Here is a 27,442-nt window from a genome sequence, read left to right as displayed (position 1 = left end):
ATGTGGGGAATACAAAACTAAAAGGAACTGTGCTACACATGTGAAATCAGATTAATGTTATGATTTTTTTTTTTTGTGGGGAAATAGCATGCAAGAAGGAAAAGCTATTTTAGTGAAGAGGAAGAAAATCAGAGACAATGAAGGCAGAACAGAAAGAGCTGAGCGTATAGTTAATGGAGCCAAGAATTAAAGAATGAAAGAGGGCACAGAGATTAGATGAGGCAGAGGCACACCATGTTCAAGTAAGGAATAAGGGTAAACCAAATGCTTGTACTACACTGTAGGTTTTGAAGAGTGCATCTTGACCTGCACTCCTACAATATTTTCCTCTGAAATGTTGTATTGAAAAGGATGGATGCTGAACTGTCCAAAGGACAAGTAGGTCCTGCTGAAAGTATTTGTGCCCATTTGCTGAAAGCTTGAGCTTTGGCATGTCTATTCACTGCATGTGTCTAGAAGCAGCTTTCGTTTTTCTTCCAATCTCAAGTCCTTCACAATCAGAATTCCTATACTGCAATTACACTGTTACAAGAAAGCTGCAGACCTCATATATTGTTCCTGTGTAGGCTGTAAGAAGAATTGGACCTTTCCCTAGACCCCAGTTTAACTGAGACTAGGAACCAACTACTGTCCTACAGTCTGTCCCAGGCCCTCTCACCCCTGGCTTTGGAGTCTAGCCCTTCACAGCTTTCTATCTCTTCTGGGTTAACTTGATCTTCCCATAGGATGAGTCCCAAACTCTCCAGGTCCCTATGTGTCTCCAAAGCTCCACCCTAGGCCTGCATCCCTTCCCAACTTATCCCACCCTAAGATAAATCTCAAGAAGCAGCTTTAGGCCTTTTTGTCTCTGCTGAATGAAGGATTCCCTTCAGTAGTCAAAAAAGTAGAAACCTGAGGGACAGAAAAGAAGCACTTGATCTGGACTTTGATTTAGAAACAGTTGAATGGTTTTTTTGTGTGTTCCTGGCACTGTTGCTTCTTACATAGGATGCTCAGAAATTTTCCATTGTACATGGGCAGCTTTGAAGGTGTGCCCATAAGTATTTGCAAGGAATAGAGAAGGTAAGTTGTAAAAATCTGATGGCGAGTAGTATTGATGAGGGTGGGTGATTCTCAGGAAGAATTTAAGGCTATTTTTATCTTTTTTATCCTGGTCATGCCTTCCATGTTGGCACTCAGAATTTATAAAGTGAATCAAATTAGAGGTGGGGTTTTTTTGTCGTTGTTTTGGGGTTTTTTGTTGTGTTTTTGTTGGGGTTTTTTTGTTTGTTGGTTTGGTTTGGTTTGGTTTTTGGGTTCTTTTTGGTTGTTTTTTTAATATGTAAGTTGTACTTCTTCTGTTAATATACTGGAAAGAGCACCTGCACAGCCTATGTCCCAGTCTCCCACAGCTATATGTCAGTTGGATAACACCACCATAACAAGCCATTTCAGCCTCCCAGCAGTTGTCCTTGCCATTCTGTTGCACAAAATTGTGTTTTTCACTTCGTCAGAGATGGAGATGTGCGTGTTACAGCACTACAATAAATAGTAAGACAGTTTGTTTTCTTAATCTTTGTCTAGCTGTATTTCAAAACTCACAATTTATCTAGTAACTTCATCATGAGGCTGGGATGTTTCTAAGGCAATGTAAGCAGAGATACCACATAGCAGAGTTTGGGGAGAGCATGACTAATGGATATAAGAAGATCCACCATGACTGTGGTTTTAACTCCCAGATTTCCAGTGGCAATTTTGTGAACAGAAGGCTGACATCACCTTTCAGGCTGTTACCTTCCCCTTGGTGTACTGGGACCTCTCTGACACAGGGTTCAGCACACAGTCCACTATGTCCTCTTCCACCCAGTTCCTAGTTTTCCTCCCTCAGCCGTTTGCCTGCTTCAGCTCAGGTGCTTCAGATGCACAGAGAGATGCAGTGCAGGTGTGTAACTGGGGAAATCTGTTAAATCTTTGCAAAGGAAGAAACTGCACATTTACAATATAGAAGTGAACATTAGAATGGGTGCTATGCCAGAATGCATATTTACTTTTGCTTTTAATAGCCCCGAATGGATTTAGTAATGTTTCCTTTCTGTTTTTATTTTTGTGGTCCTTTTTTTTTACTTTGTCTATGCATTCTATGAATATATAAATTCAGCCTACAAAGCTGAACACTCACATTAGCAGTGGGAGAGTTGAGGTTTTTTGTGTTGGATGTGTGTGTTGGTTTTAAAGTGTCCAGCCTTCTGGTCTTGGAGATGTTTGGGATGGGATTCTTTCTTCCTCTGTGCATATTCTGTTCAACAAGTTGACAGTTTGATATTGATTAGGGGTTTTAGGTGTAACAGGAGTAGAGCTAATAAGAAAATAATTAGTTGGTATGTATTTCTGTGCTGTGCTGCTCCCTACTGAATTGCCTGACTACCAAATAGATTAAGGAGTTAACAACTGAGAGGTGTTCTTCTGGAGGAGTGCTGATGGAGCCTGTTGGTTTTACAGCTGAAGAGCGGGGGTTTAGCTGTGCCAGCCTAAGAAGCTTCTCTCTCTATTCTTACCATAAATTGTGATAAGAATTACCATATATTATCATAAATTAGTTATGCTAAGGTGATACTCAGCAAAAGGCAGCTAGCAGTGAGCGCAGTAGGGTCTTTAGATGGTTAATGTCAGGATAAAGAGTAGGAAAGGTGATTTTCCAGCATGTGCTGCGTGTTCCAGGAGCCCTTTCTGTGAAGGAAACAATGCCATGGTCTTAGCTAACTGTCGGTAATTTACCATATTTGGATTCCCCAAACAAACTGCAAAGTTTATTTCAGCTTTGAAGGGCAAACAGTTCCTTATGGAGCTTAATTGCTTTGTTTACATGTAGCTAGTTACTTATCACGTGGCAAGAACAATAGGCTGAGTGCCTCGCTTAACCCACGATGAGAATGAGATAAAACACAGAAGACAGTGAGGCTGTATTTCTTAAACAGACAACAGGTCAGATGCAGTCTCCTTGGCTGGCTGTCTCCTAGAAAACCTGCTGCCTGGCATGCCCTTTGTCTCCGCAGCATCTGGGTGACTTTGCCGTATGTCCTCACTGTCTGATCCTCAGCTAAAAGCAAGTGGTGTTTCTTGGGTCTCTCTATTTCAAGTGGACCAGGCACCTTCCTGAGAGCTGTGTGACTCACTGACCATTCCTGGCACAGTGCATGCAGTGAACATCCGATCATCACACGAGGCTTTGTTTGACCTCACGTTACCCAACAGCTTAACCCGGGCCATGCCCAGTTTGCAACACAGGCAGCTGGGTTTCCTCCTCCCTTTACGGAGGCAGGGCAGGGCCTTGGGGAAGCCTGAGCCTTGATTTCTCAACCAGCCACACCTGTCTTTGGGATGAGGAGCAAAATGGAGTTTACTTAGTTAAGCCAGATTTCTGCCAGTCAGTCATGCCTGCTACTGACAGGAGGCCTTTTAACAAGGGTGTTTCAGCCATGCCAGAACACTTCTCTTGTTGTCACACAGTCCTCCAACCACAGGCAGTACCCCGTGATCCAGCATGACATGAGTGTGTGACCCAACACGTGCTTTCCCTGCCCAGAAGCTGAGACGATCATTGTTAGGTCTGCCAGACTAATAGAGACAAAATAATTTTTTTGGTTAGGACTGCAGCTCTCACACCCTCAAGGAGTCCCTTGCATCTTGGGGGAGTGTGGGGCTCATGCCATATCTCCCTGCATAACTGAGTTTTCCTGAGCTCTGAGCAGAGAGGACTTTCCAGAGATTTTTATCTGTTAGCTTCTCCATTTCACTGGTGGCTTTCCCCCTCATAACATCTGAATTAAAAGTCAAAGAGTTTGCTGAGAAAGACTCCTACTTTGTTCCTCAGGTAGTTTCTTTTGGCAGAAGGGAATTCTCCATTACACCTGCTTGTACCAAAGGAGTAAGGTAGACGTTCTCCATTAATTTTCCAGCCACCCCTGCAAACTGGAGAACAAGTTGCTAACATCTCTTATTTTGTAAATCTGTGTGCAGCTGGGAATGAGACGCCTTTGAAAATATGCACTGAAAGTTTAAGTGCAGGGCAGCACCTGCGAAACAAAAATCTTCATCTTTTTCCATTAGTGACTTATTAACTGGCACAGTTGTGTGCTCAAATCTTAGGTGCCGTTTACAGTTGTCACTTGCACTTGAAGGGGTGTAAATGGAAGCTGATATCCTTTATAGCAGTCATTTCCACAGCTGTTCCGTTTCCCTCTCTAGGCAATATCTCACTGGCAGAGGTGATGCAAAGCAGAAATATTTCCTATTTTTGTATGTTTGTGGTACAGAGGAACCAGATTATGCAAATAACTCAACACGACCACAATGACAGTGGTATTCTAGAGGAAACCACAAATTATCATTACCTTCTCAAGTCTTTAGACTATGAAAATTAACTTTAAAATTCTACTTAAGATTTAAGAGCCCCTTCCCTTCCACCACCACCTAAATATGTGAGCTGCTTCGAGAGCTGGAGGCCTCCTTAGTAAGACTACCACTTGTTTTGAGCTTATACAAGCATTTACAGCTACCATATAAATTGAAAGGTTAGCATGTCTGCTCTTGTCATTCTTCTGTTTGTGTAACACAGAGCCCAGTAGTCATCATAAAAAAGACAACCTTTGGAAATATGTCTTTGAGGAGGAAAACTCCACACAAGGATCAGTTATATTCCTCACAGAATTCAACATCTGAGTCAGGGGCTCCCAGAGACTAACTTGGAAAGCTGCTAAGTATCTGACCCTCAGGAAGATTTTCAAATTGTGGCTTTTCTGCACTGTCCTGCTGATTTTTTTTTCTTTTTATCATGCATCCCCTAGCCTGATGTCATACCCATTAGGTTGCTCTCCATGAACAAAACTCAGGGAACTCCTGAGTTCATCCAAGAAAACCTTTATTTTGGAATACAGACTGAAAAAGATAATCTGTTTTGTCAAGGGTTTCCACACCTCTGTAAACATGCAGTTTCCTCTTCTGGATGATCTCATGCATATAGTCATCAAAGTTCTTACTTTGCTTTAAGACCACATTTGCAGCAAAACAGTAATAGATGCAATATAAAAAGGTTTTGGGTGAGATCCAGTACAAGCATCTCATGATGAAATCATTCTTAATATTATTTAACAGCTACCTGGTGTCTGATCCAGAGAAACTGGTCACAACTACACCTTCCTTTACACACTAAAGTGAATAACACATGTGAGCCTTGGATGTTACATGAATGTAGGGCAAGAAGGACACATCATAATTTGCCCCTCACGTTGTCAAGCAAATTCCTCCTCCATTTTTTGACAGTGGATTGTTGATAGAGTGATAGCTGCTAAACGGATACAAGCTCATCAGCACTCCTTGCCAAAGAACCTTGTTTGGAAACTCTTAACTCTCTCACTGGAAGTAGAGGGAAGGAAAATTAGAAGTCTCTGGCTTAAGGAAAACCATTTGGTACTTAACAGAAGTTAAGTGAAGATTAGCTAACCTGCTGGAGCATCACAGTCTGGAAACCTGAATGTTCTGGCAGATGCCGTCATTTTGGCAATGGTGCAGGTGACAGTCCTGCAAAGTCCTCATGGTCTTTATCACGTAGTAGGAAGTGGCGTTGCTGCCCTGGGTGCAAACATCCTAAAAAAGAAATGGTTAGTTAGTGACTCCACAGAAATAACTCTTGGACACAGTTGATACCACGAGTGTTAAAGTGCAAGGTCACAATATGAGTACTGTAGAAGGAGTTATTGGTGTTGCCAGTGACAGATTTAATACCTACCAATGATTATGTCTTATGAAATAGACACCCTAGCACCAAACGCAGCAGTCTTAGCTTTTCAGCTTTCATAACTCTTCTGGAGAGTTTTTACAAATAGATGGTTTAAAACCCAGGCTGATTAAATACCTGCTCTGGCTCCTGCCACACCTTGGAAATAGTGAATGCCTACTGTGAAAACAATCTGAAGGATGCAGGATGGAAATTTAGATGTTCATGTACAACAGTCTTTTTCCATTGTTTTTCTTGCTCAGAACAATAATATAAGAGTCCACAGCAAGGTCTGCTTTTGCAGCTCTGTGCACGGTGTAACAAGTACATTGAGGCAGCTAATGGCAGACAACACTTCATGGTAAATGCTGCACTGGAACTAGGAGTGCCCATGTCTCTGCTGCTGAAAGTAGGGAGAAAACTTTCACACTCCATAATGCAGATCAGGCACCCACACAAAAAAAGCAGCTTTAGCTCCTTATTTACTGTAGCCAATTTATTGTGGGCCATGGTAACTATCTATGTTATGTGTCTGTTCTTGCTTGCATCCCTGGGAGATAATGAGATTGTGTAGTGGTTATATTGTCAGCGGGGTTTCTTTTCCAAATTCCTTTGCTTCTGTTCTGTTCTTCATGCAGCCCACTGAAATAATCTCTTTGTATACTGCAGAGTTCTTCCAAGACATTTTTTTTTGTTGGCAACATCCATAAAAAACAAAGGATTCTACCTTGCAGTTTTGTTCCCTCAAAACATCAGTCTACATCCACCCATTTAAGTCCTCTTACTTTTGTCCCTAATCTGTCTTAATATCTTTAGGCAACCAAGAAACTGGCCTTTCATCTGTCTTGAACTCTTGAGAATTGCTCAACAGTTGCACAAAATTGTTTTTCCTCCTCCTGCTGAGAAGATAGTACCAAATTAGGAGTGTATTATGGGCCAGGCTTTTTCCAGTTGCCAGGGGCTGTGATCTCATAACCTAAACATGGAGAGATGTTCCTTGCTGTGCTTGACATGGAGGCCTGAAAGTCCTGTGCTCCTTTAGTCATTTTAGGGTTGTCAGTGTCTTACATTTCCCAGCTTTCCTGGCACTTAACTGTGTGTGGCCAGGTAAATATTACAGTGTCCACAGCCAAAGAGTACAGTACCCCTAAAAGATAGTGGAAAGAAATGGAGCTCAAGTTAGGCCTGATTTTCTTGCTCCTTTGTCAGAGGCCATTATGGATTTAACAGTTTGTGATAACTAAAATGTTGCCGGTTTTTTTACTAAATTTCAAGAGGGATGCCAAGATTATCACCGTGGGTTTGGTTTGGGGGTTGTAGTCTCAACACCAGTGACTACAATAAAGTAGGATCCTCAACTTCCGATCACTGCTTGATGTCCTCTTATCCTGGAAATTAAATTATGCTGATTTAAATGTCTGCATCCATTGTCTTTCCAAAATGCACAGACTGCTTGGTGTTAAAGAGAAATGCTTGCCATTTTGGGCAGACTGTATGCTAGGTTTAAGTTCACTTAGCAAAGCTTTTTTATTGGAGTGGCTCATGTAACTTGTTAACATGCAAGAAATTATTAAGCTTTCACTTCCTCCACTCCCATTTCCTGTTTGGATGTTGAAAGGAAGCCCTGATTGCTAATTTGTGATTAGCCAGCAACCCAGAGTGAACTTAATCCTGTGGGATTGTGTGGTGCTTGCCTATGCAGATACAGCCTCACTCAAGAGTGGGATTGCTGCAGCTCGTGTTTCATGGGGAGAGCTGTAAACAATCTGCTCTTCTTCTCTTTAATTCGTAGCCTGCTTTTTGAGAACAGAGGTAATGTCTGGCCTGCCAGAGCTTGGGAGGCAACCCTAAAATGTTGGATGCTGCAGGAGGGAAGGGACACATGAGGATGTTTTTCCAGTCTTGTTTGCCCAGGAGGTGGCACTATGCAATAGTGGGATTTTTACCTGCAGCGTTTGTCGTCTCACCCGACTGTGATTGCTTGAGATGTGACAGATGAGTGAAGTTCCTTAGTCAGTAAAAACAGAGTGACTTGTACTTCCTTTAGGATGCCTCAGCTCTCTCCTCTGTGAAACAAATCGTACTATCTGCTTGGCACTCCTGCATTAGGGAGCTGACCTTTGTATGTATTCTTGTGCAGTCGGGATTAGAACTGGGTTTGTGGGTGACATTGTTCTGGCCACAAAAGAAGGGGTAATATCTTCGGAGCGTCTTTACTTCCGAAGCTTTAGTGCAAGTCTTTTGTGTCCCCCTTGATATTTCCCAGACCTACTGACAAAGCAGCCAAAACGAAGAGCTATATACATGTAGCATGTGCTAGAAAACTGGAAAGTTTTGAAGAGTCTCTGTGAGATCTCTCTGTCCTGCATGCATTGTGCTATGCTCCTGTTGGAGTACTGGTTGCTCTGGTTTAGTGCTTGCATATAACACAGAGTTTTTTTAAGGGATCTCTGACCCCACCTGCAAGTCCCTGACCTCACTTGTGCTGCCAAATGCAGTCCAACACAGCTGAGATAAATCTAAAAAATCTTCCAGGTCTTTCATTTTTATAATGGTGATAAGCTGAGACCATTTTAATTTCTCTCTCCAATAACAGCCTGAGATTAGGAATGCATACGGATCTGTGGGTAATTCTGATTTTGGAATCGTTATCCTACTTTACAGAATCTTAGGCATGTTTATTAACCTTCTTTTAATTCTCAGAAAGGTGAAAAGGGGTAATACTTTCATAACACAAGAAATACAAGAACAAATTTGTAACACAATATAACAAATATGTTGACAATATACCTTGGAGCTAGAAATGTTACGGGAATGCAAAATACTTTTGTTATTATTAACAAAATCTTAAGTGGCCTATACATATATAACAAAGGCCTCTTAGCAAACACATCCTTTGAAATAGCCTGACCCTTTCCACTTTTTCAGAGATGGTAACAGTTTCCTGGCTCAGTGTTTTAGGAAATGTCGTCATAGTCTGGAGGAACCAATAAAAACATAAGTCACCTATTTTGTCTGATCGTTTTATGCCAGGATATTTGAGGCTGGAAGCTTTGGAGGGATAGGAGGGGACTGCTTTGTTTGTGTGGATGGAAGATGTAGAGGATTTAATATTGCTTTAGTATAACTTTATGTATTAGGACTCTAGAACTGTGTGAAAATTAGTATTTTTTGAGTTCATAGGCAGAGGCTTTAGATAGTTTTGTAACTATTTATGCCATCTTCCTATGCCATTTATTGTTCAATGTCTAATGAAGGGGATGTATTTGGGGAAGAGTATTCTCTTGGTTTTAGGCTTTCATTGTCCTTTAATAAAAAGGTAAGAGTTCTAAGAAATGGCAGTGCCTTAAAACAAATGTTAGTAGCTGATTATGCAGTATGATTGGTGGGACAATGGCTCCTTTGGTCTGGTCAAAGGAGACCATTTCCTACAAGCAGAAAATGTAATTACTTAAGTTAAAGAACTACTACTGTATGAAATCTTAGTACAAACATCATTAAATGACATTGTGAAAAGCAAACCATGAGTGTCTTGCAACAGGCATCTGGTGACTCTTTGTTCTCCATTATAAATGCCGGTATTTACAGTGAGACAAACCCTGCCATCCTTCCATGGTTTTGATTCTCTCCCTTCTGAAGCAAAGCTTCCAGCAAGTGTGTTCATCCTGACTGTGATCTCTTGGCTGTGGAGAGCAGATATGCATTGCAGTTTTTTCCCTACTGTGCTGTTGTCTGCCACAAGCTTCACACAGCCCCTCAGAGGTAACATCTCTGTTACTGTTGATTTACACTTGGTTGCATGGAGCTGGGAAGGGCTGTTCTGACCCCATTTATCCTCTGCCTCTTCCCAGAACATCCTCCAGAGAGGACCAAAATTTTTGCCCGTTTTTGGGAAGTCATGCTCTGTGTTTTCTCTTCTGTATTCCATCAGTGTTGGAGAGCAGTGTAATGTTTGTCAGCAGTCTAGAGACACTGAAGGATAGCACTTACTTCATCCTGCATAGTTATCTTCACAGAAATGAGTTGTGGCACCAAAAGAGACCACCACCACTGCAAGCTGCACCATAATGCATTATGTGAGCTCTTCTCATCTGCCCCCCAAAGTGGAAAAATCAAACATGATTTCTTTTCAGCTCCTGTTGTAGCCTCAAAGGGAATGTGCAGCTGTTAGTGGTTCAGTAAGAGTTCAAACCATGTTCAGGCTGCAGTTCAGAGTCTGCAAACCCACATTAAAATGTGCTTTCAGAAAGATGCAAAAGGAGGGCAAGGCTACCAAGGTACCCTGATTAGAGTCCAGTCCAAAGGGGAAATTGCTGCTGATCTAGTGCATTTGTGTTTTATGAATCCAACAAGGTGTTATCTCAAGACTTATACAAGAAGCTGACAAATGAACCCGTCAGATGAACCTTTTTGTTAACTCTCACCAGACATCTGCCCTTTATGTTTTTGGAAGCTTTTCTCTCCACCTTTCAATTTAATGTGCTGAAGGCTGGCTCTTAGTCTTTTTCAAGCTGAGTGTGCTTCAGCCCTGTGACAAAGAGATTGTGTCCTGTTACTTTCCACTCGTGACAGCCACTAGGAGATATCACCACTGCAGAGGCGTCCCCTTTGTACCTGTCAGTATGGCTTATCCCTTTTGTGTATGTTTTAGCAGGTCAGGCTTAGACTTGTTACTGTGAACTATGCCATGAGACACCCCTTAGAAATTCCTTCTTAAGATGGAGCTGGATCTGTGTGTGGAGGTGTCCCTGGAGTGTCAGTATTCCTGAGCACTTGGTGATACCAGGGTCACTGCTCTGTCCCAAAGCACAACGTGCAGGCAACAGCCAAGCTGAGGCAATTTCTTTCCCAAGTAACACCATTGGAGACCTGAAGAGACATACATTGAGCAGGATGTGTAGGTGAAGGAAGGGGTGAGTACAACATGGTTATTGTTATTGCTTGTTCCCACAACAAATTCAGAACAAAGTGCCCATGTCAGATGCTCCTACCAACTACATGTGGGCTTTGGAGTAGGCAAGTTTCTCTTTCTGACTTCTGTCTTCCATGCTTGGATTTCATCTCAGTCATCAAATGGCCCTGATGAGAGAAGTGTAGCTTTTTCTCTCACCCCTGTTTCTTGCATTTTCAGGGTCTAGAGAAGGCAGAGCTCTTCTCAGTTAAATCCTTAGTTCAGTCATTTGCAAATGGGAGCTTTTTATTTTTTTACTGGTGTGTAGTTAAACCATTATGAACTGTGCATGTATCAATTCTAAAATAAACACCCTCTCATCCACCAGAGGAGTTGTGACCTCAGGAAGAACCAGATTTAAAAATAAGATTATCATTTTAATCATTAGCTTGCACCCCACTCCGCTCAGGCTTTTGTGATGATGACTGGAATTTTTTCATTGACTGCAGGATTTTTTTTAATAAACAGTGACATTCTCCCAAACCAGAAACTATCCAATCCTACTCAAAGCCATTTAGTGAAACTGTAGAGAAGATGAAGGCAAACTATTTCTTACATTTTTGTCTTTTTGCTGTGTCCTACTGTGTGACTTGGCCAGTCATGTGAAAATGCGTGATCTGTTCTGTAAAGCTGAATACACTGTGGCCTCTGTGTTTACAGCAGATACAAGGAAAAGGTTTTGTCTTCAGGCATGTCTGTGCAGGGCCTAGAATACTTTTGGCCCTGCATAAGAAATAATAATAATAATAAGGCCAAAACCATTCTGCCAGCTAGTGAAATGAAAATGCTGTACTTCACAGTTATGTCATTGGAGAATTATATTTCATTAGAGCTGATATTAAAAACCCTGATGTTAGTTGTGATATGTGGCTGAATTCAAATTTGCAAAGCACATAGGAAATTTTTTCATAATGTGTTGTCACTTTAGAAGTCTGGCAGTCCTTTAGGTTCACTTATAAAACTTTAAGCTCTCAGAAGGGGAAAACCCCAAGGCTATTTCCCCTAAACTTTAAAAGCTTTGCTTTTACTAGCTAATGCCATTTTTACAAAGTATATTCAAGTAATGTTCTGGATGCTTCAAACAGCAGCAGCTGTTAGGACTTTCAGGTTGGAGAACTGGAGTAAGTTATTCTAGGTGTTTAAATGAGAGCTCTTAGAAAGTCAGGGAATAGGGTAGAGAATAGCAGTCCAAAATGTTTTTGGTTTTTAAATGCAAAAACACACCTGTTGTTTTGCCATTTTCCCTTCCCATTTGGTGATTCACAGGCTTGTTACGGGGAAGGACTGTGTGCACAGCACTTGTGTTGAGTTGGTTCCAACAGGTCACTGAGCTGCAGAACAGTTTCCATGTTAGTTTTCATAAATTTATGAAGTACTTGTAAATCAGACTTCTGTGTTAGTCACAGTAAAGACACTAGGGGTATACGTGAGTATATGTATTAGCTCTTATTTTTGCTTGCTAGACAATATTTAAATGTCCAGTGCAGTATGTAAGGTTATTTCTGTTACAGTTATATTTTTTGTAGGAGATGGTAAATGATACTTGATTCTAGGCAGGATTTTCTGCTTTGGATTTTTGCTCACATGTGGAGAATTTGTGAACATACATACATAGTAATTTTTTAATAGAAAAATATATTATGGTTAAACAAGCAAATTCAAACTGTTTGTGGCTTGAAAATTGGATAATGACTAGATGTGTGTCCTTTTCTGCTTGGATACATCCAACTCCACACTGTTCTCCTTATTGAATACTACATTGGACAATAGCCATCATCTGCTACATCCACTTAGAAGCTCTTTTGGTGCTGTACAACCAAATAAGACTGACAGTGTCACAGGTCACATTTAGGGGATTTTTCCCTAGACACTCTGATTATAATCTCCTTTCTCCACATTGATTTTTATACCAGATTTTTAGAAGTTTGCTACTTTCAGGACTTCTCTCTCTTTTGAACTCTGCCAGCAGTGATAAGGGACAATATCTGATACAACTGTAAAACATCCCGTACAAGGTTTTCTTTAGGAAGGAGTCTCCAGTCAATCGGGTACAGTCTTTCTTACAGGTCCATCCAATTGTGTATAGCATTTCTTAAAAATTCACTGGAGTTAATGGAATTAAAGTGGTGAATCTTAGTAATGTGAAAGCTGTTTGGTGGACAGACAGTGCTGAAATACCAGTTAATCCCTGGGTGGGCAGATGCAGCTGTTCTTTTTTTACTTTGTCAGCCTACTGGTGTGAGCAGGTCATTGTCTCTTCAGTGAGACAAAGGAGTGGGATGCTTGTGCGACAGGCTTAGATTAGCCTCTGGGCTCAGGGTCTGGTTAAGGGAGTTTGTTTTTATCAGCACATTCTGAGGCAAGTGGAAACTGGATGGTTTGGATTATGAAAAGTTCCTGAAGTGTGCATATGTTCAGTTTGCTAGCTTCATGTATTTGGGGACCGTAAAATCAGTGACAAACCCACCTTTTCTTTGTTCTCTTGATTTTTTTTTTGGTTGGTTGTTTTATTTTATTTTTATTTTAGTAAAAATAGTAAAGGCATTGAAACACTTTCTGGAAAGAGAAAACATTCCCAGCTTTTATGGATATGTGGTCAGCCGGCTCTTGCTCGTTCCCTTATAAGCAATATTCTTAACGGGAAGAAGTTACTACTATTTCAGGTCAGTGTGTGTTTTCTTTTACAGTTGCCATGGCACTGGTAAGACAGATATGTTCTGTAGTTGTTTGTCTTGTTAAAAGATGTGAATTTTATTTTCAGCACTGTATTTGCAGCGTAATAGCGTGTGCAGTAATTTTCCATAATTCAGCAAAGTTGTCCCTGTTGGAATTACTGCACTGTTTTTTTCTTGTTTGTTGTATAATGCTTTACATGCTCACCTTTGGTGCACTAGAGTCAATAGCTCCCACATACGGCCTTTGAATTTTGGATATTCTATAGTCTAGTGGATACTTAAGGTTAGAGACATTATGTCATGGTTTCAATCTTACATAAACACAAACCAGAGAGCCTAATCTAGTAGTTTTTTATACAGCTCAATAAACTTGGCTATGCTACAGCTTATCTTCTGAGGAGGCGTCCAATATTGATTTAAGGACTTCAGGTGATGGAGAATCTAACCAAGATTAACTGTTAGTTAGAGCTACTAAATTTTACTGAGCTCCGTCAGTGTTTAAAAATGTAGCTTTAGTTAAAATAAAGTGCAGCAAAACAACAGCAACAGCAGCCATAGCCAAAATCTGCCGTCTCTCCTTTGTTTTCCTCATGTTTTCTCTTTTTTTAGTGAGATTTTTATCAGACTGATTGGAATCAAATCTCACAGTACTCCATCTTTTATTTATTGCTATTACAGAAATAATTTTAGGGGCGTCCATAGTGTTGTCAAAGTAAATTTGACAATTTGAGGTGTGTTGGCATATCTAGAAATGAGTCAAGCCCAAGACACACTGACACTGGCGTTGAGCCGCAGTTTTTCCCTGCTACGAGTTCCTGTTACTTTGATGACACCTGTCGTTGGTTCACTGAGAATCAGCTTTACTGACTGATATGAGTCCGTTTATCACACAGGAAACTGCACTGAGGTGTCTGCAAGTGTCACAAGGCTCTCTCACTCCTACCCCTACGTGGCATTCAGGTGGAATATAGTATTGAAAAAAGCCAGAATTTTTAAGTTGCTGTGTTATGGTTAGCCAGATCAAACAAAGCAAATCTGTTTTGTCTTTACATCTCTTTGGCCTTGCTTTTTTGGTTTATTTGTTTGATTTGTTTGGTTTTCTTTAGGTTTTTTTGTTTGTGGTTTTTTTTATAGCTGAAAATACAGATCAGCTTTGGAGGAAATAGTGAAAGGGAAGAAGTCCATTGCTACCAAAATAAACTTGACTGATACTGAATCATGAGAGAGTGATAAACCTGTTAATCTAGTTTATTAGCAGTGCATGTAAGAAAAATGTAAAAGCATTTTCTGCTGTCACAGAAAGCTGGGTTTGAGAATAAGAGAAATTCAACCCTTTCAGTTACAGAAGTGACACTGCCAGAGGCTGGTTTGGGGGTGGCACCACTTACATATCCTTTTCACAAGGCATCTAAAGTTTAATTAGGGAAGAAGGATACACAAAACACCCACCTGTATTTAGTTGCATTTGCTTCTTGTTGGACAGTGTTTAGGGGTTTCTGAATTAAAAACAGCTTTCAGTTGTTTCCTTAATCTTGCTGAAGTCATCACTTAGTAGATATAAGGGCAAAGAAATGCTTTGCTAACCAAAGGTATTTACAGAAGAGGGAGCTAGTGATTTCTGTCACACCTCTTTGCATCAGTATGCCCTCATGGTTTTCTTTTAAGGTTCCATGAGATGAACAGAAGAGACTGTTTTTCCTTTGTACATATACAAGAGTTAAGTTTCTAAGCTTGAGACGTTGGTTTTCTGAGCAACAATATGATCAACTCTCATTCGAGCTAGTAGAAACTTGACTGAGAGTAAGAATTGACCCAAACTCAAGTTATAGGAGCATCAGGTGGTTTGGCATCCTCTTTTTGGATGAGGCATTTCTCATCACAGATGTAATCTGAAGATTATTGCCATTGTTTTGTTCTTAATTCATATGCAGTTTATAAGCCAGCTTTGGTACCTGATAAGAACATATAGTCTTGACAAATTTAAAGTTTTCCACGATTTGGGAAAAGACTTACTGTAAAAGACTTCCATAATGGACTTCCGTCAGTTGTTTTCTGTATTTATTTTATGCTTATTATTTTGAAATTAATACTCATTGCTGCCAATTCCTGACAGATTATGAAATGGGCTTTCAATTAATCAGTATCCTGTTTTTGTTGAGAGAGGTCCTTCTTAATTATCTGTTTTCTTTTCTTGGCATATACATCTTCTTTCTATGATATGTATTTATATTAAGTGGTATAAAAATTAATAACTCCTTCAAGGGAAGAAGTTACACTCAGGCTGTGAGTGTAAATCAATGCAATTATGTGCTGGCAATTAAGAGGTTAAATAAGTTTCCAAGTTAAGAAACAAATTGGGAAGGTCGTCTGAAGACACTTGGGGCTGTGTCTTTCCAGGAGCCACAGGTCAGCAGGGTACCCATTGTCACATGGGATAAACAGGTGCCACACAGTACCTGGGCCCTATGGGGCTTAAACAGTTCAATGCTGCTGCTGCTTTTGCTATGTGTGACTTGATGCCCCTGTATTCCCAAAACTTGCCTTCTAAACTCTATCTCAAACAAAACACCCTGCTTGATCCTAATGCTATAGGTAGCATTTAGGACTGTGATGTAACTTTTTAGAATCTGTAGTCAATGGTGGAAACCAAAAGAGCATCAGAGTGCAAAATGTTTTGGCTCCTTAACTTAAATGCTAACGTCAGCTCAGCTGAGCTCCTAGATTCCCATTTGGCAAAAGACAGATTACATAAGCAGCAGTAATTTTCCCCATGCTTGGAAAGAATTGGTCAAACTGCTTAGCAACTCCCAACAAGTGCAGTGGGCTGCTGCCTGCAGTGCTTGGTCAGAAAGCAAAAATACCTTTTGGCAGGACCGTGGTCAGCCAGCCCAGCTCTGCCTGTGTGGGCCAGGGAGGGCTGCCTGCTCTGCTGGCCACCACTCCTCCTCTTCTCCCAAGGCCATGTGCTGGACTAGCTGAAAGCATCCTGTGTGGCAAAGCCAGCTTGGGAGCTCTGGGTGGGGCCAGCCTGAAGGTACCCACAGTTAGTGTGAATATTGAATGAGGTTTATGGAGTTCTTTGCCTGATAGTAAACTAAAAGTTTTTTTTGAGGTCACAGACAAATGCTCAATGCATCTCCTAAAGCAAAGGGGACTGGCATTTGGAGAACTCACCTTTGCATTTGTTTAAAATTTATTTTCATGCTTTCTGTGAGGATTGTTTTGTCTGAAATGAAGTGCCTCTGTTTTGTACTTCCAATACAGATGCCTTTCATTCTTCCTCTAAATTATACCAAATGCTCAGTTGGAAGAGCAGGTGTTCACCAATTACAGAAAAATAAATTAACTGAAAAGGAAAATAGATCTGGAGGTAGGACAGGGCATTTTAGTCACCAGGTCACTCTAGTATGGGACAATCTGCTACATTTTGTGAGTGCAGACAAAGGCAGACAGAGGATCCCAACTGGTACCCTGCCCTGGACTCATCCCAGGCCATCACTGGGGCCATCAGCCCACCAAAGTCCCACCTCTCCAGGCCCAGAAGAGCACAGGGGCACAATGACAGGCAGAAAACTAACTAAAGATACAAAAGAAGGGACACCAAGTCTAGAGTCCTTTCCAGGACTGTCTGAGAGCCTCAGCCTCAGAGTCTAGATATGAAACCCATCAAGATGAGTCAATGCCAGAGCACTTTTTGGAGGTATCTAGATATGTGTGTGATGGTCTTTGCCAGCAACTGGAGTGGGCTTGTTTGTGATGATCTGTGCCAGCAGCTGTGAGCACTGGGATCCAGAAGTGGCTACTGGGCAGACTCTGTGAGTCCAGCAGCTGAAGGAATCTGAATTGCCCATGTGTGTGGACATGAGTGTGTGTGTGCAAATATACACACATGTGCATGATAAGGACCTTTATGCATATAAAACAGACATATTCTGACTGGCAGACCCCATTCTATTGAGGCAGGGAGGGGCTGTGTGTTCCCTGCTGAGAACATTTTCAGCCTTGCTGCTTGCCTTGCACCTGGGAGCATGGGGCTGTGCAGCCTGTTCTTTTGACAGTGTTGTCAGATCAGACCTATTTCACTTATTCTCCTAATGAGACCCACTTAAAATCAAATAGATGAGGAACATGCAAACTGAAAATTTTTAGAGACCGGTAACCATGTGTGTTTTTAGACTTTGTATGGTACCAGGTGATCAGCAGGAACTTGAGTCAGTGGTATGGATAGGCAGTGATGGAAATTATTTGGCCAAAGTGACTTTTTTGAGCATTGACAAGCAGTGAACATCCAACTGTACTTCCTTGAAGCCTCTTCATTCCCCTATGAAAGGATGACCTTTAGTAACCTTTTTATGCCCCTGTGCCTTAGAGTTCTGAATGTTCCTCATAATGTTGTAATCAGTGTCCAAAATACTTGGATAAGAGGATAAGTAAGACTACATGACAACTTTCATCTCTTGACGGACACCATCATAAAATTCAGTGTAAAAGATGCAAATAAAATCTGACAATAAATTCCAAATACTGTTTTGAAAACAACTTTTAAAAAGGGGTGCTTATTTTGCAGCTGGATGCCATCACCTCTTTCCTTTATCATTGGTCAATTCGGCTTGTTAGAATTTGCCTAGTGCCTAGGTTTTATTCACCGCTGTTCTTGTCAAACCATCTGTTAATCACAGTTACTCTCCCTTGAATTTTAAAATCTTGCTGGTTTGGATGACCCATATATCATGCATTTTTAAAAGTTAAAATTAAAAGCAGTTCCCTTGCCCCAAAACAGGTTTCTAGCTTGATTTTTCCCCCATTTGAAAAACTTGTGGCAGTTCAATTAGGAAAAAGATAGAAAAAACAGACTTGTGTGGAGAAAATAAAACTAATTACTGAGGTATCACCAAAGGGGAAATCTGATGAGGCAAATGCAATTTAAATTGGGGTTTGAACAAGCTAGCAGCTGCAGAAGATGGATCAGTTTCTATGTTTTAGTGCAAATAAATGGCCAAGGCTGAAGTTTTATGTCTTTAGCAGAAGACAACAGCCTGAAGAGCTCAATGGAGAAGGTAATAGGGAAGAAGAATGGCTTTCATCATTGCTTTAGGAGAAGGAAGCAGTACATCTCAGCATTGATTTTTAGTGCCATATGAGGTGAACTCACCCATGCTTGCTTGCTGAGATCACATGAGATGCCTAAGTATGTTTTATGATAACACATGTTTTTGAGGGCTTTGTGTAAGCTCCTATGTAAGAATCCTTTACTGCCAGTCTGTCTGTTTAATGCTATCTTACCACATGCTGAAGTTAAATTTGGCTCCTACTTTTTAAAGGTTTTGATGATGGATTGCTTGGAATCTGTGAGCTGTGACCTCTGGAAAAGTGTTATTTTGAAGCCTGTTTTTACATTGATACTAAAACCATTAAATTTGGTAACTGAAGCAGCATTTGTTTTTATTCTAGCAATGGAAGCTGGATTTAGAACATTGTTTTTATAGCAATTAAGAAATCCCTCGAGCAGGAGCCCTACAATATCTCACTTAAAGGATTAACTCCTTGTTATGTTAGTCAGCTCTCATTTAACTCTGATGATTGTGTGGGGTTTGGATTAGCATGACCACAGTAGTTCCCAACACCTTCTGGTGCATCAAGTGGTTGTGGAAGGTGTAAGTGCAGAGTAAGGACTCATCTAATGACAGTGCCCACTGCTCCTTAAAACCTGCACTGCTTCTTACAGAAATCTGGCCACTTGGGTTTTTTCAAAGGATAATATGTCATATGTGTGCTTTGTCTTAATTTTATACATGGTTAACTTGATTTATGTTTTGGTCTTTTCTGGTCATCTTTTCCCAGTTTGCCTGCATAATTAAAAATGTACTTGAAACACTTCTGCACTTCAGTTACCACTGACTAGTACCAAAATTTAACCATGCAGTACATCTGATATGGGCACGTTGACTTTTAATATTCTACCAGAAGTGCTTTGCCTTCAGTGTGTTAAAATATGAGAAATTATAAACCTAGTCAATTGGGTTTTTTTGTAGTGTGCAATTGATGTTAGTTGTCTCTCCACAAAACAGACACAGCTTGACTGACTTTGAAATACATTACCCCAGTTTTCAGGGCCAATAACCAAAATCAAGGAATTCTCTTTTCTTCTGAAAAAGCCATAGAAAGAAACATCTAAATGAAACAGCTAAATTAAATATTAGCATCTTTTGGAAGCAAATTACTATTCAAAATATGCAATAAAATCTGCAGTTATGGTTACAAGATTATCTGACTTTCATTTATATTTTGGTGATGCATATAAGGCCTGTTGAGGCAAGTCCAGCCATGTGCAAAAGTTTAGGAACTTACTTAATTTCCTGATTGAGTTTCTTATATTAGTCATTTTGATTTGGGGGGATTTGGGTCTGGTTTTTTTTAAAAAGCTTGTTAAGTATCAGTATTTTCTCTGAGGCGTTAAGAAATAATGTTCACTTAAGTTATATGTGAAGATCTAAAATGCTACTTTACTGAGAGAAAGACTGATTTAGGTATTTAGAGGAAAAACTACTCAACTGACTACAGGATTTGTGAATTCATTTTCTTTGAGAGAAGTCTGCTATATCTGATGTGGTGTGTATTTACGATGTGGTGGTTGTTTTATGATGCTAAGATCTGCTTGTAAAATACCAAGAGAGTGGGAAGGTTGATTCCTATGTAAGAAATACCAAATGATGTGAAATTTTACGTTTGGAAGAAAAATTTCAACATTAGGTGCTTGTGAACATGTAGCAAAAAGCTTTACCTTAATACATATATTAAGGAAGTCTAATGTCAGGTTCCTTTTTAATAGATAAGTGTTTTTTAATAGATAAGTGTCTGTGACTAGAAAGTAAGTTCTGAATTCCACAAAATCAGTAGGAAGTTTGCTATTGAATTCCGTGGGACTAAGATTTGGCTTTTGGTGTTTATGGCACTCAGGCTGGAATCCTTTCTTAATCACACTGGTGAAACTCAAAACCATTTGCTAGTCACTGGTAGTAATCCACAGTGGTGGGTTACTTTTCAGAAGAACCCTCCAAATAGATGAAGTATTTAATAAGGAAAGCTTTGGAAAGATTGGCTCTGCTGGGGGCAAGTCTCAGGCCATCTCATCAGACAAAGAAAAGCGAGGCATTCCTTAATGTAGCACAGAGAAACAGAACTTCATTGATCAAAACCAGCTTTTTAAGCTTCAACCAGGAATTGCTTAAGCATAAGTAAAAAATATGCTTAAAATTTGTCTACTTTCCCTTTTCTTGTGGATCAGCAGTGAAGTGTTAGTTCAGATGTTTATAGGAAGACCCAGCTTTATTTCAGATGTTTGTTGTGAGTCTTTGCTGTTTATTTGGATAGGTCTCTGTGGGCAGAAGTAGATGAAGCTTCTGCCATTGTGGGTCCAACATAAAGGTCATTTCCAACCTAAATTATTCTGTGATTCTATGACATTTTGTCAATGTGGTAGCCAAAGCAAGGAAGTGGTTATAATTTGGCCCTTACACTTTTGGCATTAACTAAGAGAATGGAATTGATAGACACATTAATTATTCTGTTACATTCTTTCCTAAAGAAAAATTCCCAAATTACAGTAATTTCATGGAAGTATTGCAGCAATGCTTTTTAATCAGAAATCTTAATGGCAAGAGGATGAAAATTACTATCCGTATTGGGAATGCATAACAGACCACCAAACATCAAGAAATATCCATAATAGGAATTTTGGTTTATAGTCATTTTAGTTTGAAGCCAAGAGATCTAACAGTCCTGTTACACAACATACTTACGCACTTTGCTAAGTTTTGATCATTAGACTCCCCATGGAGTTTGAAAGAAAGGAAATAAAAAGCGCGTGACACTAGTTTTGTTGACCCTCTTCCAACCTGCTAACAGCTCTTGTTATTTTTATTGTTTAGGGGAAAAAAAATATAAAAATTGTCTTGCAAGAGCATGGGATTCCAGCTATTCTGCAAAAGACAAAAATTCTGACTATTTTATAGGATGTGAATTGCTGGGTCTAGAGGCTGTGAAATTTGCACTCTGGTTTTTGAAACACCGCTTCAGACAGTTGCCAGTGAAATACTTCCAGAAATGTGCTTTACCTAGAATTGTAAATGAATCTCACAAGGCTTTTAATAACCTGTGTCATAGAGTCCCTGTGGGTACATGTGAGAATACTTCGTAATGCTGTGTTCAATCTACTACATGACTGGCAGAGCTTCAGAAATACAGTGCTTTGGAAAATCACATTAAATATTTTCCCATGCTTCAGTTGACTCTTAAAAATCTTCTGAAACAAAAAAGAAATTATTAGTCACTGCAAGAGCATGTAATGGATCTAACTGCTGTATTGCTTCGTTTTTCACATTTATTGTATTTAGCCATAAGCATATGTATTGGCACTCTTTGAAAACTTTGGTCAGGATTTCTTTGCACCAATAGAAAAATTCCTATATAAGTCAAAGGCCCAGTAAAGACACCCAGTAGGCTGGCTGAGCTAATAAGGTTGAGGTGTGAGAAAGTTGTGAATGATCAGGATCACTCACAAAGAATGGGAAAAGTTGCCAGATGCAGGATGAGAGCCCAAGGAGTGAACAAGAACCAGTTTTATACTAGGTTACACAACGATGCAGAGCAGTACAATTACATATGGTAGACCTTCCTTTACTGCTTTTGTGGATGTTCCTCCCATGTCTTCATCATCCTTTCTAACGAAATGAATGGCAATTTATTCCCTTCACAATATCACAGTTTCATCCTGGAGCCTTTTAACTGGATGAACCAACTAATATGTTTCAGGAGAAAAAAGTTTGTGAAAAACCACATAATATAAGTTTTTGGAACATAAATGGTACATTTGCCTACCTGCCTCTGAATGCACTTACCTGCCTGCATGACCTAAAAGTCCTGACATGGTGATGCAAGATGTTTCCAGCCTACAATTTATTTAGGTAGGTGCTACTTCCTTAGGAAGGCAATTTATTGGTTTTATGTAATAAGGAGGTCAGAGCTGTGTACTGTCTTAGACATAATGAGCTGTATCTCTTTGTCACCTCTGAATGAAAGATAGAAAAAACCCACCACGTTAACCTGGGGGCTTTTTCCCCCCACCTGTTGTTTCTTCATGGCTAATAGAAGTGGTGGATCTCTACAGCTGTTGCCAAGGAGTGATCAGAGGGTATTCCTGTGAGCCAGCTGTGAAGAGCTCCTCTCTACCTGTAATGTCGAATCAGTCTGCAAACTTCACCATCTTTTTTTACTGCAAAGGCATCTTAAGGAGATGGAGTTCAAAGGCTAGTTAAAAGTAGAGTGAAGCAGTGCTGTTACAAATAAATGTTAACTATATACAAGATTGTTACAGATTGTGTGAATATATTTTTCTTCATCTGTAAGTTTGAATGAAATAAATATTCAAATGAGGCTTGGCCTCAAAGTTAAGCAGTTAAACAAAACCCATCAAACTATACATCCTTGTCACTTTTAAGACAGACATCCATTTTTCTTTGTTTTTATTTAGAATGTGTTTTAAGCTGCTTGTTACATTTCCCTGTGATTTTAATTTGGTTTGCATTAAAGTTTTCAGATGGAGGGACTGTCTTACTCCTCTGAAAAACATGGCATAACGAAACTGAGTTGCTCAGGGCTTATGCACTGAGTAATAGCTGTACTGTTGCTTTGTTCCTATGTAAATATACTCGTTTTCTTTGCCAGTGGGTATAGAAAAGTTAAGTCCATTTATTTAAATTTTGTTTTTGAGATGTCTGCTATTCCTAATGACTGTATGATTTGTAACTCCAAATTCCTCGTCACCATGCCAATAAAAAAGTGTCATTTCTGGTTTGGGATGAAACTGTTGCTTCCAAATGGTTTTATATAGACACATCTATCAAAACAGCTGAAAGAATTCTTTAGACAATCAAGGGTAGGATCTCATGAATTTCCTTATAATTTAAAAATGTGTGCCCACTTTAGAGCAGTTCCTTTTACTGGACTGTACAAACATAGCCAAAAACTGAGGGGACCTATTGAACCGCTCACTGTCTATCCTGAAGTTATAAATAAATTCCAAACCTGTAAATTATTTGGAGGAAAAACTACAGAACAGAGAATAATCTGCCAGATTATTATACATAGGTACTTGGAAGTGTTGTAAGCACATTATGATGGATTAATGTTCAGGATCACCCAAGAGGGAAAGCTGCTAGAGTTCTATCCCTTAGTGTCCCTGTGCAAGGAGAATCCTGCTGGCATTCTTGATCCCTGACACTGTAAGATCAGTACATCACTGGCCATGTAAAATCAGCTCATCACAGGAATTTGTCCTAATTGGCTGGCTCATCTTGAAAATTTGTTAAGTCAAACAGCTGCAGCTCTGAACTATGTTTGGTAGGGAAAAAGGATATTCTCTGTAAAGTGAATCCTAGAAAACACAGAAGATACTAATTGCTAAATGTTCCATTCATACATGGGGTAACAGTGTTTCCTTATTCTCAAGCGCTGACTGTGGTCAGTAGTGCTTGGTGATTAATTTCCGTGGGGAATAGACAGTAGAGGGGCCCTTGGATCCTTACCTGAAAATGCATAATTTTGAGCTGTTTGCATCTGGAAGGAAGTTCCAAATTTTGAGGTCTACCATATTAACAAACCTCTCTAGATGTATTTTTAGTTCACTGAATGAAAGTCAGATCTGGCTGGTGAATAATGTGTTTCTTTCTGCTAAGTGTGTTAGATGATACTTTATTACAGAATGAAGTGTTTTCTTTCCATTTTTCTTGCAACTGGCGAAGTGTAAAACTTCCAGTTTTACTGGCGCTTGGCCCCAGAGAAGACTTTCCCCTGCTTTCTCCTCAAATTTCTGTATGTAGCTTGTCAGTAGCTTTTATGGTACTGTGGAAAAGTCACTGTTATTGTGAAGAAATGGAAAAATTGCTAATTCTTGTATAGATTCAAAGTAGCAGATGTTTGCTATTGTCTTCTCAAGAATGAAATTTAATTGCTACATGCTACTAGACTTGAGGATCGTCAAGGGAACATTATCTCACTATAAAAATAATTAAAACCTTCTTTCAGGATAATGCACATGTGGCTAATATAAATGTTGGCCACAGGCATTGCATCTGGGGATTTTATGATTGAAGGTATTTTTTGAGTGCCACGTTGTGATCTCACGTCTGTGGGTATAATTCCATTGGCTGCAGTTGAAATTGTTCTCTTCTCATCTGTGAGATCACAGTTCCTCAAACCCAATTCCTGATATTTTTATCATGTTCTATGCCCACCTCTTAGGACATGAGAACATGTAAATAAAGCAACTTTTGAGTACAATGAGTTTTCACAATGGTGCTTTGAGCTGGGTTTATTTCAGTTATATGTAGAATTATAAAGCTGGGGGCCTGAGCAGTGAGTTGGCCTTGGGATACCTTGGAGTATGTGTCTATTCTATTGCAGAACCTATTGTAAATGTTTATTTTTGATGTATGAACTCAAAACAAGAGGTTTTCTGTGCTCTGGTGGTGTACCTGTCACTTGAGATTCATGTATCCTAACAGCTTTTGAATAGAATTCCAGATTTTTATCAATTAGGTGTTTCCAGCACCAGGATAGTACCTAGATATTAGTGTAGTACAGCTTGGCTACATCAAGAAAATAATTTTTTATTAGCTGGGTGTGAGACTTTGCCTGCATTAGATGCAATTGACCAAAAGCTGTTTTTCTTCATCTTTCTAAGGTCCTAAAACGTATGATTTTTTGGTACTTGAAGAAACAACTCTTCTTTTTATTTTTTTTGCCAAAAACTGTTTTCTATTGTGAAAGTCTGAGTAGAGGCATGTCCAGTTTTCTAGAATTGTGATTGATAAGTACATTAAAATGTACATGCACCTCTTTGAGTTGCTGACTTTATATAAGCACTGAGTATTGTACTTTTTAAATTATTTCTTCCTTAGTTGTTAATTTGCCTCTAAGGGAAGAAAATGCAAAAATGTTGATCTCAGAGTACTGAGTATTCAGTAGTCCTCAACTACTTGGAACAAATTGCAGCATACTGGGGTGGGGGGAGTGTGGGGGTGATAAAAATTTAGAGGAGATCACTGTAAATATGTTTAACCCAAGCAAAAGCCTTTTCCTTGGAATGGTTGCTTTGTGATGTTCTCCTGATATGGTTGTCCTGGTTTAACTTGATCTCAAGGCCAGTTTGGTGGCAGGGGACCAATAGACCAATACAGAACTTGTATTGTTTGCAGTGCAGCCCACATGAGCTTGTCACAGGCTATATGAATGGAGAACAATGCCAGCTGCTTTCCTCTATGGGTCCTAATGCTGCAGCTCAGGCAGCTGAGGTGCCTGTGATTTAATGCCTAGAGATACTTGTCTTTGAGGTCATCACAGTAGAAAAAAAGTGAAAACATTTGAATAAAAGAATGTGGCTTGCTGCAGTGATAGGTGTGAAATTCTGTGCCCATCTTCTGCTTTCTTTCTGTATTGTTGATGTTTCTCAAACCTTTTGTTTCCCAGTTAATTTCCCCTGAATGTCTGCAGCATGTTGGAAGGATAATCTTCAGTATTAGAGAATGTTTAAATGCATACTTTATAGAGAAAATTTCATTCAATTCAATTCATTCCGTATTAAGGGGGGAAACTTGGGTGAGACTCATCTGCATGGGACAGACGCAAAGTGGACAAAAGCTGAAATGTTTTGACAGCTCAAGCAAGTTTCTCTCAGGATGGGGACTTTCAGAAGTGCTCATCGGGAGCTTGATTTTCTGCCCACTGAAATGTGCTATTTGTTTTGGAGGGAGTTTTTGCTGTTTTTCTTCTACTGACTCCTCTGGGAATGGATCTGAACCAAACTAATTCTTACTATTCTAATGCAGTGGCCATGCTTTTGAAGAGCATTGGATACCTGCCTCTCTAGTTCTCTCTATGCCTTCACAGATGTATATGTGTGCCTGAACTACAGGTGTGGATTTCGTTGTGGCCTGTTCCTCCTGTGCTCCCTCATTGGATCAAAGTACTGCTTTAACCCCAGCATGATTTGTATGTGGGGTTTGTGTTTTAAATTTCTCTGAATAAGTGGTTTTAATTCCTGCTAAATGTTGTTTACTTCCTGCCTATGAATAGTAAAACCTCAATGTCTGTTTTTCATAGACTGTTGCAGGAACTTCATGCAATCCTAAATGGAATGCCCTAGGGAACAGCAGATGAGGTCAGCCCTGCTGTTTACTTATCTTGGGATTCAGCCCTTCCGCCCTTGTTCTTCAATAGTAACATTCTTGGTTCTAAGCCACTATTGAAAGGTGAAGATGTCATGGAGAACCAATATAGTCCACCTGCAGCTGATGGTGTTGCTGTAGGGGGAAGGCCTTATTTCAGAAGGGCAGCTGTCATCCTCAGGGGCATTTGGTAACTTCTTGTACTCTGAAGTAAGAGTGAAGAATTTTTTTCCTTTGATGAGGATCAGATGGAATTTCAAATATATTCACCTCTCTCAGGTTATATATTAACCTGTATCTCCATCCTTGATCTATACCATATTGACAGAGCTGAAGGGTGACATGCAGTACTTTGAAGAGCATAATGGCTGAGCAAGCTCTGAGAGAGGAGGGCACCCAGGCACTCTTTGAAATGATTGCTCATGTTTCCAGGCAAGATCTGCCTTGCTTTTTCTGATTGGTAACATTTTAATTTTTCTCTCATGCAATGACATCGTTGTTCTCTATTTATTGCACGTCTTAACTGTATTTTAAAATAATTTGATCTGATGCCAACATCAACATGTCTGAGCAGTTTTGATGCAACTTAGGTAGCTTTAGGCCTGAAGTCATAATGAAAACGTTGCTTTAGGGACTAAAGTCTTAGATATTATACCAGCAGGAGTTTCCGTAGAGATTTCAAGAGAACTGGACAAGTAATTCTCTAGAGTTGACTGCAATAGCTTTTGTTATCTGCTTTATAAACTTTGGGATTAAATATAGTGGGCTTTTTGGAACAAGTATATTGGGGATGGGATACGGGGATGAACTTGGCATGGAAGTTAAAATTTTGCAGAGTATT

The 27,442-nt window shown here is 39.8% G+C and overlaps 2 protein-coding genes across 7 annotated transcripts in view; one reads left to right on the top strand and one right to left on the bottom strand.

Annotated features, from left to right (window-relative positions):
- The window catches only part of CMSS1 (cms1 ribosomal small subunit homolog), a 220,715-nt gene that overhangs the window by 141,924 nt on the left and 51,349 nt on the right, over nucleotides 1-27,442 (top strand). The gene's annotated exons all lie outside the window — the stretch shown is intronic.
- The window catches only part of FILIP1L (filamin A interacting protein 1 like), a 186,863-nt gene that overhangs the window by 140,040 nt on the left and 19,381 nt on the right, over nucleotides 1-27,442 (bottom strand). For all 4 annotated transcript variants that reach the window (XM_088156118.1, XM_088156139.1, XM_088156121.1 and 1 more), the window contains exon 2: nucleotides 5,480-5,622. The gene's annotated coding sequence lies outside the window, so the exon portion shown is untranslated. The remainder of the gene's footprint in view (nucleotides 1-5,479; nucleotides 5,623-27,442) is intronic.

This window comes from Sturnus vulgaris, chromosome 2, assembly GCF_052056855.1.
Source record: "Sturnus vulgaris isolate bStuVul1 chromosome 2, bStuVul1.hap1, whole genome shotgun sequence".
Taxonomy (NCBI): Eukaryota; Metazoa; Chordata; class Aves; order Passeriformes; family Sturnidae; genus Sturnus; species Sturnus vulgaris.
This window is presented reverse-complemented; position numbering and strand designations above follow the sequence as displayed.